This window comes from Littorina saxatilis, linkage group LG11 (genome assembly GCF_037325665.1).
Source record: "Littorina saxatilis isolate snail1 linkage group LG11, US_GU_Lsax_2.0, whole genome shotgun sequence".
Classification (NCBI taxonomy): domain Eukaryota; kingdom Metazoa; phylum Mollusca; class Gastropoda; order Littorinimorpha; family Littorinidae; genus Littorina; species Littorina saxatilis.
Window position 1 is genome coordinate 10729559 of NC_090255.1, and position 15346 is coordinate 10744904.

Below are 15346 nucleotides of genomic sequence, written 5' to 3' on the forward strand. Positions count from 1 at the left end.
GATAAGGAAGAGTTATGCGTAGTTGATCCCCCCAAAAAACCAAAATCCACCAATAACTCCCTAACCGTGTGTTTGACTGGTCCCAATTTTTGTAAGGACCGTCTCAGGAATGTATAGAACCTGTTCACCAAGTTTGGTGACGATCGGTCCGTTCATTCTTGAGATCTACTTGCGAACACAAACAAACAAACAAACAAACAAACACATCCAGTGAAACCTATACACACCCCTATACCGGGGGTGTAAAAACAAACACATCCAGTGAAACCTATACACACCCCTATACCGGGGGTGTAAATACGAACGGAGAGACTCGGAAACTCGAGTCAGTCGTCGCCGCGCTCGAGAACTCAAGTGTAATATTTGAAGTTAAAATCTTCTCACCTTTAGTGCCACAGAATAGCTCAGTTGGTAACGCGCTCGATCATGCGCTCGTCCTTACTTTTGTGGTCCCGGGTTCGATTCGCTTCGACGGCAATTTTATTTTTATATTTTCTTAACTCGTAATTCTTGTATTTTATTCATTTGCTTCATTCCAAACGTTTTGGATTATGGAATGAATCGAAATAATCAAAAAGTTGCATAATTATTGAGCACTTCCAGAATTACCCCTTCATTTGTTTTTATTAGTAACCATGTGACATCGGCTTTGGTGAAAATTGATTGCCCTATATGCAACACCGCGACTACATGTAATGCTGATATCAAGAAAACGTACAAAACACAAATACCAATGCCCTATATGCAACACCGCGACTACATGTAATGCTGATATCAAGAAAACGTACACAACACAAATACGAATGGGGAAAACGACGAGTCAAGAAATGCTCGATTCGAAAACTCGGGCACGTGGCAGTTATGTTGGCACTTCAAGTCTTAGTTTTCACGCCTCGAATGTGTAAGCCTTGTGGCGGGGTGGTTAGACGTGTGCCTCCAAAGCCGGTGGTCTCGAATTCGAGTCTCATAAAGACTTTCGTAAATCATGATTTTTAAACTTTTTTTTTTCTTCTTTTCTGAACTCTCTTGTATATAGCTATTCTGATGAGGGGGAATTCGGGGGCTGTGATTGGATGGTCTCTTCCGATCATCAAAGCATAATGCTAGGGAAGTCGGCCATTTTTCCCCAATATCCAAAAGCATATTGTCAATAACAAAGACGTATGGTTCCGGTTTACCCATATGTACCACACGATGTTTCACTGATCGACAACAGCATACACTGACAACTTGAAATTCTTCTCGGCAATGTTTTTCAGCTTTACAAATGTCGATAGCATACCCTTTTCTGCTAACTTCCCGATGAAACAGGACTAAACCTATTATTTTCTGTCCCTAAACACCACAAAATGCCCAAAGTCGAAAGATGTACTGTAGTACAAACAGGGGAGTAAAACGGAACAGCCGTTTTTGTGTGCCTGTGAGCTTAGTTCACAGTTGCCGACTGACACAAATTAACTTTCGCATTCGGCTTTTCTTATCTCGTAACTCCACACTAAATACCCCACTTCCCCTCTGAAGTATTGATGTACAACCCATGGCACTAACATTCAATGATTCATGTAGTCGTTTATAACTGAGGTTGACAAATTCGCTTCATGACGAGACAAGTACACATGATAAATGCCATTCACCCAAACTGAAAACGTCGCTGCCGACTGCTCGCTTTGTACGGATTAGCTGTTTTCTTTTCCTCCCCTTGTTGCATCCTAGTTCTTCAGTTGTTTCTAGTTTTCCGTTGATGTTGTGTTTTGGTCTTCTTCATAAGTAGTCTTGTTCAAAATTAAAAAAACTCAAACTTCTTTTTGTTGTAATGTATACGAATGAACTAATAAAAAGCTGTTTAACAGCTGTGTTGTCAAATCGAGTTTTTTTTCCAAAGTCAGTGTGGCCCCTGCGCAAAACTAATGCGCATAAGAAACGGCGTCTGCTATCAAAACCTGAGATCAACGCATCGACGCAAAAACTGTCATTTTGTAAGTTTGGAACAACAAATAAAGGTCAGAACAGCTATATAATCGCTATTGTATTTTCAGCGTAGCAATAGGGTCCGATATTTAGACTCGAACAAGTATAATGCGACTCGTCTTCGACTCGTCGGCATTATACTTGTCTCGTCTAAATATCGGATCCTATTGCTGCGCTGAAAACACAATAGCTGTTAATGTTATTCTTTTTATATTTAGTCAAGTTTTGACTAAATATTTTAACATCGAGGGGGAATCGAAACGAGGGTCGTGGTGTATGTGCGTGTGTGTGTGCGTGCGTGCGTGTGTGCGTGTGTGTGTGTGTGTGTGTAGAGCGATTCAGACTAAACTACTGGACCGATCTTTATGAAATTTGACATGAGAGTTCCTGGGTATGAAATCCCCGAACGTTTTTTTCATTTTTTTGATAAATGTCTTTGATGACGTCATATCCGGCTTTTCGTGAAAGTTGAGGCGGCACTGTCACGCCCTCATTTTTCAACCAAATTGGTTGAAATTTTGGTCAAGTAATTTTCGACGAAGCCCGGGGTTCGGTATTGCATTTCAGCTTGGTGGCTTAAAAATTAATTAATGACTTTGGTCATTAAAAATCTGAAAATTGTAAAAAAAAAATAAACATTTATAAAACGATCCAAATTTACGTTTATCTTATTCTCCATCATTTGCTGATTCCAAAAACATATAAATATGTTATATTTGGATTAAAAACAAGCTCTGAAAATTAAATATATAAAAATTATTATCAAAATTAAATTGTCCAAATCAATTTAAAAACACTTTCATCTTATTCCTTGTCGGTTCCTGATTCCAAAAACATATAGATATGATATGTTTGGATTAAAAACACGCTCACAAAGTTAAAACAAAGAGAGGTACAGAAAAGCGTGCTATCCTTCTTAGCGCAACTACTACCCCGCTCTTCTTGTCAATTTCACTGCCTTTGCCATGAGCGGTGGACTGACGATGCTACGAGTATACGGTCTTGCTGAAAAATGGCAGCTACTTGACTAAATATTGTATTTTCGCCTTACGCGACTTGTTTATATTTAGTCAAGTTTTGACTAAATATCTTAACATCGATGGGGAATCGAAACGAGGGTCGTGGTGTATGTGCGTGTGTCTGTGTGTCCGTGTGTGTGTGTGTGTGTGTGTGTGTGTGTGTGTGTAGAGCGATTCAGACTAAACTACTGGACCGATCTTTATGAAATTTGACATGAGAGTTCCTGGGTATGAAATCCCCGAACGTTTTTTTCATTTTTTTGATAAATGTCTTTGATGACGTCATATCCGGCTTTTCGTGAAAGTTGAGGCGGCACTGTCACGCCCTCATTTTTCAACCAAATTGGTTGAAATTTTGGTCAAGTAATCTTCGACGAAGCCCGGACTTCGGTATTGCATTTCAGCTTGGTGGCTTAAAAATTAATTTATGACTTTGGTCATTAAAAATCTGAAAATTGTAAAAAAAAATAAAAATTTATAAAACGATCCAAATTTACGTTTACCTTATTCTCCATCATTTGCCGATTCCAAAAACATATAAATATGTTATATTTGGATTAAAAACAAGCTCTGAAAATTAAATATATAAAAATTATTATCAAAATTAAATTGTCCAAATCAATTTAAAAACACTTTCATCTTATTCCTTGTCGGTTCCTGATTCCAAAAACATATAGATATGATATGTTTGGATTAAAAACACGCTCACAAAGTTAAAACAAAGAGAGGTACAGAAAAGCGTGCTATCCTTCTTAGCGCAACTACTACCCCGCTCTTCTTGTCAATTTCACTGCCTTTGCCATGAGCGGTGGACTGACGATGCTACGAGTATACGGTCTTGCTGAAAAATGGCATTGCGTTCAGTTTCATTCTGTGAGTTCGACAGCTACTTGACTAAATATTGTATTTTCGCCTTACGCGACTTGTTTACATTTAGTCAAGTTTTGACTAAATGTTTTAACGTAGAGGGGGGAATCGAGACGAGGGTTGTGGTGTATGTGTGTGTGTGTGTCTGTGTGTGTGTGTGTGTGTGTGTGTGTGTGTGTGTGTGTGTGTGTGTGTGTGTGTGTGTGTGTGTGTCTGTGTCTGTGTGTGTGTGTAGAACGATTCAGACCAAACTACTGGACCGATCTTTATGAAATTTGACATGAGAGTTCCTGGGAATGATATCCCCGGAGGTTTTTTCTTTTTTTCGATAAATACCTTTGATGACGTCATATCCGGCTTTTTGTAAAAGTTGAGGCGGCACTGTCACGCCCTTATTTTTCAACCAAATTGGTTGAAATTTTGGTCAAGTAATCTTCGACGAAGCCCGGACTTCGGTATTGCATTTCAGCTTGGTGGCTTAAAAATTAATTAATGACTTTGGTCATTAAAAATCTGAAAATTGTAAAAAAAAAAAAATGTTTTATAAAACGATCCAAATTTACGTTCATCTTATTTTCCATCATTTGCTGATTCCAAAAACATATAAATATGTTATATTTGGATTAAAAACAAGCTCTGAAAATTAAAAATATAAAAATTATTATCAAAATTAAATTGTCCAAATCAATTTAAAAACACTTTCATCTTATTCCTTGTCGGTTCCTGATTCCAAAAACATATAGATATGCTATGTTTGGATTAAAAACACGCTCAGAAATTTAAAACGAAGAGAGGAACAGAAAAGCGTGCTATACTTCTCAGCGCAACTACTACCCCGCTCTTCTTGTCAATTTCACTGCCTTTGCCTTGAGCGGTGGACTGACGATGCTACGAGGATATACGAGTATACGATCTTGCTGCGTTGCATTGCGTTCAGTTTCATTCTGTGAGTTCGACAGCTACTTGACTAAATGTTGTACTTTCGCCTCACGCGACTTGTTTGTTTTAATGTATTTATGCAAAATGTTAATTTTTTTTATTTTTAATATTCAAAAGACTGATGTCACTTTTATAATAAAATTATCATATTGGAAAAGTTAATAACTATGTGTCTGTATAATTCTTGAATGCTAACGTGAGCAGTTTTATGTATTGTTTTGTTACTTTTTACGTCTGACTTTTTACCTTCTTCCCAGCCAGCATGATTCTGCGTGACGCATGCGTTATTTCTGCGTTTTTCATGCGGGGATGCGTACGGCCTCGTGACACCTTCGCTTCGCGCGCGTTACTTTTCGCCAACTTTTACGCAGATTGTCGCATTCGAAACGACTTCACCACGCAGTGTTTAGCACGCATGGATTCAATGAAAAGGTGATTGCAATTTTTGTTTTTCCTAATTTTATACCGTGGGTTTATGCATTTACTTCATGAAATAATTCATTATATTTTATGTTATTAAAAAATATTTACTTTTAAATGTTGGTTATGAATAGTTATTCTTCTTCAAAAACTTCTTTTTTATTTTTTTTTAGAAAAAAAAATGGCATAAAAACTTTCAATCCGTTATTTTTCAGTTTATCTTAAGACAGTTTCGGTTAAAAAAAAATGCATTTAAAAGTTTAATAAAAATATTTTTATTTTATGTAATGGTTTTCCCATTTAATTTTTATTTAATCATTTTGTTATTACTAACATTTATTTGCTTAATTGTTATCCTGATTGTTTTTATCTTAAAATAAATATGATTACTTTAATTTGTATTATCATTATAATTGTTTTAGCATGTAATATAATTATTGTAATGGGGATTTGGTATTGTTGTAGGAATCAGCTTTCCACAAAATAATGTCGTGGAAAAATCTAGGCAAAGCATAATAAAAATATTATATGAACAGAAAAGATAACTGAAATCTATATGAACACGTACCCATAACAAAACGATAAAAACATTTAAAAAATTCAGATTAAACAAAAAAATGTAAACTAAAGTAACTTTGAAACTAATTATCTACTCAAAATAAAGGCTGATGTTAATGGTTACATAAAATTTGTTCTCAGCATATTTTCATTTTATTTTATTTTGCTTTGGAAGAAAATCTCTGTGAAAGTTCAATTTCAGGGGAGACAGTTACCTTGACTGAAAAGAGCAATTTATTGAAGTTATTTCCCTTGTCTGTCAGACAATCTCTAACTTCCTGTTGGCAAGAAGTCTGTCAAATCCACATTGTATCGGCGTTTTTTTGCTTTTTCTTCATATTGACTTGTATTTTTGACTTGCTTATTGGATGCAAGGTAATCTTATCCTTCTCTCTGAAATGAAGATTGACTTCTTTCAAGAATAGGTAAGTTGATCAACTGAAGGAAAGATTTGGGAATTTGAATTTTTGATAGCTCGCGGCTTCGGCTTCCGAGTTTGATGGCAGAGAGAATTTCTCACACTTTCGATTTTTTTTTCGCCTAGAAGAACACTGTTCTATTCATTCATGTTTGTTTTGTCTGAAAGATGGATGAATGAACTAACTTTTCCAAAAACATAAAGTTGATTGATGCAGTGGTTTGTTTTTAAGGAGTTGTGGAAGAGTGAAAATACCATCCGAATCCCGATTCGCGGGTCGCTCACGGCACCATAAAAACTGAATTTTCGTTTATCATTTTATGTCTCATTGTCTGTTTCTTGGTGAACTTTGGTTGGTTCCTAATCTGGTCGGGTCATTGCGGCAGCAGTTGTCAGGAGCTTTAGTAGTAATACTAATAGGCTCTTCATAAATCTGTTTTTTTTTTATTTGTATCTTTTTATTTTTCCACAGATGTTCAACTTTCAGTTCCGCATACCAGACATAGACTCATAGTGGAATATTCTGTGTCTGACTGAGTCTCGGAAAAGAGAAAAATTACCCTTGTTCCCGAGGCATGCATAGACTAGAGAGGCAGGCAGAGGCTGTGTCAGCGTGTGCAGTGATAAAGTTGAAAAACAGATTTTTTTGAAATAAAAATAAAAAATACATCACAGAGAAAATAAATATATACTAATTTAGTGAAATTGAGATGCTTATATTTAATAATTAATATTCCAGTTTTGATGTTTGCGTGTTACTGTTACTGTTAGGTTTGGGAATCAATGTGATCCTATTTAACTTCCAAGTATTTATTTTTTCAGAAAGCTTTGACTTGAGTATGACGGTGCTCACTGCTTGTTTGAACTGAAGGTGAAGAAAGCTGAGATGGACAGTGACCTTAACACCGCCACCGATGCCAGTAACGCAGACTGTCGTTCCGTCCCGGCAAGGTGAAGATGAACAGGTATGGCTCGATAGCAATGAGTGTCTCATTCAGAGTCATTGATAGTGACACTGACAGCGTCTTTTTGTTCTGTGACTTTGGCTTATTTTGTGTTTTATTCTTTTAGTTATAACCAGATGTGTCAAACAAATTCAGCTGATCTCTTTTACTGTTTTAGTGAAACAAATGTATTGTTTCCAGCAAAGGGAAAAAAAATCGGGTGGGGGCGGTTGGTCGATTTTATTTTTATATTTAAATTTTTATTTTATTTTAATAGTTTTATTGATGTTTGTTTTTAATTAACACAGGCATCTCATTGATGAGAAAGTGTGAACTGTGTCCGCGGGATGCCAGAGAAGAGTAACTTTTCATCCAAAGTCTGCAAAATTGAATTTAAAATTTAACCTTTTTGATGAATATTTTTGAATGAATACAAAAAGTTCTAGTGTTTGGAGGAAAAGTTAAGGTCAGTTCAACTTTAAACAATGATTTTTAGTGTGTGTTTGTTCTTCTGTCTAAAAAAAAAAAAAAAAAAAAATCTGCTTGAAGTAAATACACACAAAAATTTTCATCTCCAACTGCTGAGTCCCTACATCTTTTTACCCCATCAAATGCCACTCTGTATGCCCCTTTAAAAATTGATTGCAATATATATATTCCTCATCTTCTCCTGAATTCAAAAATATAGAGATGTCACGTTTACTTTGAACATTTGCTCAGATTGTTTTTTAGTGCTGATGGTTTCTTTTCAGGCTGACAGATTGTCTAAAATATGTATTGCTTCATGTAAATGTCTTTTTGTTCTTCTTTTCTTCCATTCAGCGGACACAAGACTACGAGCAGAGCAGAGCGGCAAGATAAACATCAGTTCTTGCTGCTGGAGAAGGTTCTACAGGAGCAGATGGACCTGATGCGACTAATTTAGTAATTGGTCGCCAAAGAATCATGGTGGAGCCAGAGCCTGTGCTACTGTTCGATGGAGTCATCTTTTTACTGTTGAGTGTGGAAGATGTTGAAGGCACATGATGGATCTGTCGAAGGAGTGATCACTGGTAGGTGGCTTTGAATGCTATTGTTGAAGCAGACCAGTCATGCCTGTGCTATTTTCCCCAGATAACTGTAGCAAGATCTTGTGAGAGTGACATGTTATTGTTAGACGCGCGCTCTTTAGGCTTTAAATGTTACCTTGAGTGTGTGCTTTTTGGAGGATGCCAGATGTCATCACGGTTCACGGGTGTATCTTAACTGTTCATCAGTTCTCAGTCATGACCAGTTTCCCATTATCCTGGGAATTCATGCAAGGTTTATGCGTATTGGTCACATTTGTGAATTTAACCAACACATTTTGATGATAAAACTATGCTTATGGGAACGCACAATGATGGGCCTCTTTTTCTCATGTGGGGTGCGGAAAATGCATGCACCACTTTGTTTTCTGTGATCATTGCATCTGTGAGAAATAATGCAAATATTGCTCTGTGGCCAGAGCTGCCATCTGCTAGGTTTTCAGGGATGTAACAGAAATTGCTACGCTGTTTCCTCAAGTTCAAAATTGCAAGTGCTACACTCAAGCAAATAATCACAAACATGCAACAGTGCCTTCTTGTGAGTTCTGATTCTCACTTTGTGTAGGCATCGGATTATGGGTCAGAAAAAAATTGTCCACACTGAATAGTATCACGGTTGACGCTCTCTTCTAACTATGTTTGTGCTTTCCAAATGAAGATTTGTGAGATAGTATTGAATGATTGATGCAGGTCACCTGAGGTGTGTGATTACATTTTATGACAATGCTACACTCAATCACCATTTGCTCTTCTGAAAACTTTTTTTTTTAAAGCAAGTGCGATTATTGATTTTTTGTTCCAGGTGACAGTATGATGCTTCCAGATTGAATTGTTTGTATGTGAAGAAGAGCTGTCTGAATATTTGATTTTTGGAATTCAGTTGGCTTGTTTTGTTTGTTTCAGATCCATGACCATGAGCTCGGTGTGGTTGGTGGACATGAACTAAAGACGACTACTGATGCTGTGATGACGAAGGTGTTCCATAGGCTACACGGTTGCTGACAGGGGGCTCTGGGGGAGGGCAGGGAAAGAGACCATGGTGTACGCTGCGACTAAAAGCCATCGACAGTGAGTTGTTTTTCATAATTTGTAAAATCATCCTGGTCCTTTTAGGAAGAAGATAAAATCCATGTCTACAAAACAACAAGTTATTTCTGTCTCAAATTTTGTTCTTTGGAATCAATTTTAAATTTGCCATGTTTCACATGTGAATGATAGTTGTCAAAGCTTTTACGCTTAACATTAAATTGCTAGAAGCCAAGTTCCTGAGCTCATTTGTCAGTGTCATGGATTTTCGACTACATACGAAATAAGGATGTTAGCAAACGGTATGATGTCGTCACATATGCGTCTGCACGTCACAGTACATGTATTATGAATTTCCGAAGGCCCCCAAAGAAAAAGTCATAGTAAAGGTAACTTTAACCACTTGACTGCCTTATGACGGGTATACCAGTCATGCGCTTGTGCAGCCGCAGCGCCTTAGGACGGGTAAACCCGTCTTCTCCGTTCCGGGATTTTCCAGAAATGCTACGTCACTGCTGACACACAAATAGCAGCCAATGGCTTGGTAGGATACCTCATTCTCATGAATAAACATAAATGGTGACGCGGTTTTGCGTTTGAAGGCTATTTTCGGCCTTGTCGACAGGGTATGGGAGAGAAATCTCGACTCGTCAAAATGGCTAACGGTGACTGTCGACCGGGCCCTAGTAGGGAAAAACAAAGCCGGACTGACGCTACAGGCGGTGCAAATGATTATGGATACTGACAGGGGAAGGGGGAGATCTTCTTTCGGACAATTCGTTGGAAACAGGTAGATGACAGTGATTATAATCCTTTCTTGGAGCGAGCAAAACAGCCACCTGTGTTTGATCCACAGGCACCGGAAGATGCGCCGGGCTGATTTTTCAAAAGTTCATATTTAAACATCATTATAAGCCAAACTAATTATCATTTCCATGATTAGACACTAAAAACAGATTCTTGGTTCAATTTCCTTTAAAAACAACATAGGTTTTACTTACCTACCTACTGCCAGTTTGAAGCTAGATTTTTTTGTGAATTATTACACCCCAAACTCCAATATTCCCTGGCAGTCAGGAATGCACATACCCAAGTTTTGATTGGCAGCGAAAGGGTTAAAACAAATATTAGGGTAGGTATTTTTTTTTTACTTCTCTTCTACAAGGATTACAATGTGTTGTAATTTCCTAACTCAAGTATAGTTGGTGTGTTGTAAAAGCGTATGGTGTGTATGCAAGTTTGTGTGTCTGTATGATTTTTAGCAAGTTTACAGGCGTCAGGAAATAAACTTGAGACTTTTCTCAAATCAGTGATAGTTGTTTGATGATCTAAGTTCATGTTATTTTTTGTTTTGTCATGCAGAGGCTGTTCCGTGAAGCTGTACGGGTGCCACAGGTCAAGACCTTGAAGACGGCCGTTCAAGACTGGTTTTTGGAAGCCTGTGATAAAAGAAAGAGACAACAGGCCATGGAAGAGCCTTCATGATTTGGTTTGCAGTAATTGAACTTTGTAATCTCTGTAGGCTTATTTACAATGCTAGTTGCAAAAATTTGATGAATGTAAGATTTGACTCGCCTGAGAAATTGCTAGTGAGTAATTGTATTTCACAGTTCAGGTCTGTGTGGCTGATGGGTAATGTACAGAAGAATCTGGGGTTTTGTTGGACATTATTTAAGCTAAGCTTTAAACTTCACACTCTTCTACAGATGATGTTCAGACATGATGTACCCTTTTAGGTTGTGTCAGAACGACAGAAGACTAAACTGGAAGTGCTCAACTACCATTACTATCAGTGGAGACGCATGGATGCATTTGAACTTTTCTTGTGGGTATCCCATACTAAAAATATAGAATACATGATTCTGGAAAAGCTGTTCAAGGGCACTTACACACTATATTCGATTTTTAATACACGACTCAAACCTTCAGGCTAAATTAAAATGAATAAAATACAAGTATAAAGAGTTCAGAAAAGAAGAAAACAAAAAGTGAACAAATAGAAAGAAAAGGTTTTAACAATTCCTTGTCATTTATGGGAGTCGAACGCAAACAACCTAGGCAGCTTGAAGGAGACAATGCATGATGCGGGTTTTTGTTGTTCTTTATTATTTTTTGGAGTTGAGTTGAGAATTTAGAAGCGAGACTAGAAATATACTTTTTTTTTTTTTGCTGTTAAAACCGTTATGATTGGATTTCTATAGATGTAAGTCTTGGTGCACCTGATAAAAATTTAGCCCTTGAATGCAGGCAGTGTAAAGTAAATGAAGCAAAGTTCTCTCCGAAACAGAAAAAAAAATGCATTTCAATTATATTGATCCTCGCCACCTTATTTTGTTTGCTGAGCAGCTGGCCGCTGGAGACTTGTCTATCATTTTGTGAGTAAGCTGCGTGTTTTACATCCATTTTGAGATGGCAAACCTATGTTTTACGCAGTCTGATAAGTTTTTTTTAATTTATGAGTTTTATGTCATGTTTTTTTTTTAATTTATGAGTTTATGTCATGTTGGTGTGCTTATACATATCAGTGGAGAAGGGGCATTGAATAAGTGTTTCTTTTTGATATCATTGTTCTGAATTTTGACTATTAGCTGGCATTTTACCTTTTGTTTCATTATTGTAGTTGTTACTTTTGTGTAGTGAAACTTGATAACTCACTGCTGCCCATGTCTAGGTTGTGTCAATTGTTTTTTCTTCACTGAACGTACCACTGATTATCAATGATGACATCAGGGTTTTGTTCTGTTTTTTTCTCTGGCATTTGAATTTGCTTCAAATCATTGTGAACTTTTTTTTTCCATGCAAAGTTACTGGTATATGTGAATATGTTAACACACTTCAAATCAAAACCTGAAATGTCTCCTTTTTAAAAGTAATTTTTTTTAATTTCTTTTATCCCGCAGTGGGGCACTGCGGTTATGAAATTAAAGGCCCCTCCTGTTTTTGGAACCGCAGGAGCTTTCTAGTTTGCTGTTAGGTAGATTTTTGGTTCCTCTTTCCTGTCATGCTCTCTTTTTCTTCATGAATTCTTTTCTTTTTTCTGCCTTCTTGCTCATTCACCTGTATTTTTTCCAAAAATCTCTTCTCTTGCCGCTTGTCTCGCGATTCATGTATAGTTTAATCTGTTAGTGTTCTGATGTAAGTCCAGCAGTAGATAGGTTAAGCCTATTTTAACATACTGGAAACTGGTAATCTTCCAGTAGGTATTAATTTAGTTTTACTAAAGCCTGCTGGGACACAATGGGTTAGTGCATTTGTAAACAGGAATCGCTTGACAAGTGGCCCCCTTCATCCCCCCCTTCCTCGTCCTGATATGGCTCTGCGTAGTCGGCTGGACGTTAAGCAACAAATAAACAAACAAAAATTTCTTTTATTTAAATGGTACACATTCATATGATTGTCTCCCTTTTTTTTCCTTTTTTTTTTTTTCCTTTTTTTTTTCTCTTTCCTTCTCTTATTTTGTTTTTTTCTTTCTTATTCTTCGGTTTGTTCTTCCTTTTATCTTCTTATCCTCTTTCTCTTGCTTGTTCCTTGTCCCAGTATGCTTTCACGCCGCCCCATCTAATTATTTTGTGCTCCATCCACATCTGAATTTCGTTCAGCTGCCTTGTCCGAAATGTGTGTGGGGCACATATGTATGTTTAATGTCAATGTTCATGTTTCAAGTTCCTTGCTTTGTGAATTGCATACCAATGTTTTATGCAGTCGTGATAGATTCTAAATGTATGTGTTATCCTAGTTTGGTGTACATTGACTGGATTTCGATCCCTGGAGAATGGGCATTAACTAAGTGTTTGTTTGTGATATCATTAGTAATCTGAAGTTCAACTATTAGCTGGCTTGTAGAACTTTTTTTCTCTTTTTGTTGCTGTTCTGTATTCAAACATGTTGATACAACTCACTGCTGCCTATGCCTAGGCTGTGCCAATTATTTATTTATTTGTTTACATCAATGTGATATAGTGACGAGTGTACATCAAAATTCTCTCTTATAAGTTATACTGGATTCTTCACTGCATGTACTACGGCGTATCGATGATGACTATCAGGGTTTTGTTCTATTTATTCTTTGTTCTGCCAATTTGAATTCTGCTTTGAATAGTATTTTGATCATTTTTGTTTCCGTGCTGCTGGTATGTCAAAATGCAGTGAAATTAAAACCTGGAAGTCACAATGGCAATAAGCGAGATTCAAATCTCTCCTTTGTTTTAATCAATTTATTTGACTGCATTTTTGTTTTAGAACTTGTACATAATTATGATCATCTCTGTTATCGAACCTGCACGCTTGACCTTTGTCTTTCTGGATCAATACAATGTTGTGCACTGCCCATTATTTGTTTGTGAGTGCGTAAAGCGGTTGTGTGGTCTGCGTAAAATTGTGTAGGTCAATCGTGACATCTGCGTGGAGAGTGTGTCAAATGCGTGAGAATGCGTAAAGCAATTGTGACATCTGCGTGGAGAGTGCGTCAAATGCGTGAGAATGCGTACAGCAATTGTGACATCTGCGTGAAGAGAGCGTAAAAAGCGCGTAATGCCTGAGAATGCGTCAATAATTCGTGACATCTGCGTGGAGAGTGCGTAAGATGATCAGGACATCTGCGTCAAGAGCGCGTTAAATGCGTAAAGCAATCGTGTCGTCTGCGTGGAGAGCGCGTTAATAGCGTGAGAATGCGTAAAGCAATCGTGACGTCTGCGTGGAGAGTGCGAATTTGTCTTGGTGTCAAATAAGCGTGCGCTGGAGGTGCGTATGGTCTGCGTAATCTGAGGGAAAACGAGTGTGTCACGCATGTATTTCGCTTTGCAAAATCGCGCGCGTTACGCATGCGTCCAGTGCAGTTGTTACGCAGAGTTTGGCGACTGCGACACGCATTCGCTGCGCAAAATTTTGCTGGCTGGGTTGTTTGGAAGTACTTGTGTAAACGTGCGCGTATGTGTGTGTGTGTGTGTGTGTGTGTGTGTGTGTGTGTGTGTGATCGGAGGGGTGTGTGTGTGTGTGTTTGCACTTACATTTTATTTCCACCACACATATAACCCTACCTCTTACATAGTCTATCAACAACAAAATAAAAACAATTAAACACCTCCATTCAGGCTTTTCTACAAGGTCGTTTTCCGACACTTAAATCCGGCGTGGGAAAGCGACCGCATGTTTGGCTTATTGGTTACGTTTTAGCACGGTAGCTGCAGCTGATATGTAATACACACAAAAATAAATAAATTTAAAAAAAAATCACAGAGCATGCGCCCTCTTCAAAATAAACAGCATGATGAAAAAGACTGTTAAGGATGTTAAGATTTTCTGTGAAAATTAAGCTATGAAAACGTCACTTTCGTCACGACAATCTGATCGATTGAGTGTTTTGAAACGGGCACACACACACACACACTGACACACACACACACACACACTGGGCACACTGACACACACTGACACATACACACTGCACACACGAACGCGGGAAGTCAAGTTTTCACTTCCAGCAAGGCACCGTTCACATCACGGCCGAGATGATATCAATCCTGAAAATAATATAGACTTTAACTTTATTTTGCCCAAAACAACTATCGGTTCATATGCACTGAGCACAATGTGCACACCGGGGACTGTGTTCCGCCTTATTTCAGCTGGGCTCGTTGTTACTCCGTTTTCAGCTAGGCCCGGTGTCACACAAACGTAAGTGTCTGCACTAAAGTACAAACTATGTCTTTCACAAAACTCATATCCGAAAACGGGTAATCTTGAACTTTAGCGTGTTAAATTCATAGCTCAGAATTCAGAGGCATTTAAGTCTCCAAATTTGTAGAACCTGCACTTGTAATCATAACAAGTCATTTTAGATCCTTTTGAAGTTACGGAATGAACTCCGATGAACTGTACGAATGCATTTCGTTTACATGGGTCAAAGAAGGAATTATCCGTATGAGCGAACAAGGGAGACAACTCTTTCGTGTAAATGATGTCCCATGATTGACAACGTACGCCATTTTCGTCGATTGAACAACCAAATTAATTAATTATACTTAAGTTTGAAGCTCAATCCGTCAATTAATTTCACGACAAATGTTCTTTGGCTTGCTTACATGGACTTGTATCAAAAATAAGTAAAGAATGTCACTGGAT

At 37.7% G+C, this 15346-nt stretch overlaps 1 long non-coding RNA gene across 1 annotated transcript; it reads left to right on the top strand.

Annotated features, from left to right (window-relative positions):
* The first annotated feature begins 7363 nt into the window (after positions 1 to 7363).
* On the top strand, positions 7364 to 14115 carry LOC138979731 (uncharacterized). Its single transcript, XR_011460114.1, has 3 exons — positions 7364 to 8185; positions 9104 to 9268; positions 10589 to 14115. It is a non-coding gene; the product is annotated as an uncharacterized lncRNA (long non-coding RNA).
* Positions 14116 to 15346: the final 1231 nt, after the last annotated feature.